The sequence below is a fragment of the Prionailurus bengalensis genome, chromosome A3 (genome assembly GCF_016509475.1).
Source record: "Prionailurus bengalensis isolate Pbe53 chromosome A3, Fcat_Pben_1.1_paternal_pri, whole genome shotgun sequence".
In the NCBI taxonomy this organism is placed as follows: domain Eukaryota; kingdom Metazoa; phylum Chordata; class Mammalia; order Carnivora; family Felidae; genus Prionailurus; species Prionailurus bengalensis.
In genome coordinates, this window is record NC_057354.1 from 16,074,183 (window position 1) to 16,075,550 (window position 1,368).

The following is a 1,368-nucleotide window of genomic DNA, read 5'->3' on the forward strand; positions in this document are numbered from 1 at the left end:
CAGTTCAGCAGGGCTGGGATGGGGGCTGGAAGTGTGCATTCTAATCAGCCCCAGGGAATAGACGCCAATGATCCCCGCACCATACTTTGAGTAGCTGAAGACTATTTTTTTCCCCCCAAATAAAAGTTTGATCCTGTTTTGCCTCCATTTACACCCTCCACTGATTTTTCCAGTGCTCTCAGGAGCAAAGACCAATCAATCCCTCACCGTGTCTCACACATCCCCAGTGTGATCTAGCTCTCACCTGACTAGCCCCTTGCCACCCACTTCCCACCCTGTTTCCCCCTTATATATCAATTTATTTATAACATTATGAAATGAAATAATGCTACTCAAATACTGGACCGCCACCTGTAACCAGAATGTACCTGTGAACTCCTCTTCTTCCCCTTCTTTCCCATTGCCCTGAGACAACATTCTTAAGTTTGTGTTTATCTTTCCCTTCAAAAGTTTTTTCTACATGTGCATGTGCCCACATAAGCATATTTTTGGTTTTGCTTTTACCATACATTCTAAAAGTTGCATCATAGTATACATAGTTTTTCTGCAACTTATTTCTTCATGCAGAGTGGTTTCCGAGATACGTCTAGCTTCTCTGCAGCTGGAGTCCATTCAATTTCACGGTTGTATAACATTCTATAGTGAAAATCCCAGTTTTTGCCCACTCCGTGCGATGGGCATTAGGGGGTGGTTCCAGTGCTGTCTGCTGTGAGGCACAGTGCTGCCGTGAACATCCTCGAAAATGCTCTCTGACTGCACGCAGGCGGGTTTCTCAAGGGTAAATGCCTAGGAGGGGATCTGCTATGCCTCCCTCCTCGCCGTTCATTCCCCAGAGCCCTGGGGTCTCACAGAGAATGTCCTCTCCACGTGGGCTGCCCTCTTCCACTCCACCCCTACTCCCCCCCCCCTCCCCAGTAAACCCAGAGAAGCCTTCGCCGACCTGCAAGCCACGGCTAGTCCCCATTAAGGCCCCCGACTGTACATTTATGTTGTGGGATTATGTGATGAGCGTGTGTCTCGCCCAGTAGAGTGCAAGCCACACGAGGTCTGTGACGCTCACCGTTCCCAGCTTCCAGGTCGGGCCTGGCACGCTGCAGGCGCCCAGGAGGTAGCTTGAATGGTGCTCGAGGGGCCAGGAGGGAGGCAGAGCCAGCCAGGCGGCTGGAGCCCGAGCCCACAGGTGGCTCCAACACTGCGTCCCGGGGCCGGAGGTTCAGGGCGGGCCACAGCCCAGGGGGCGCTCGGATTTGTCCCCGCCGCTCGCTAGGAAGGAATTCCAGGAAATACACTACCCGGGTCTGAGGGGCGGGGCGGGGGCTCAGGCTGGGGGGCGGGGCGGGGCTCCGGCGGGGCGGGAGCTCCGGCTCG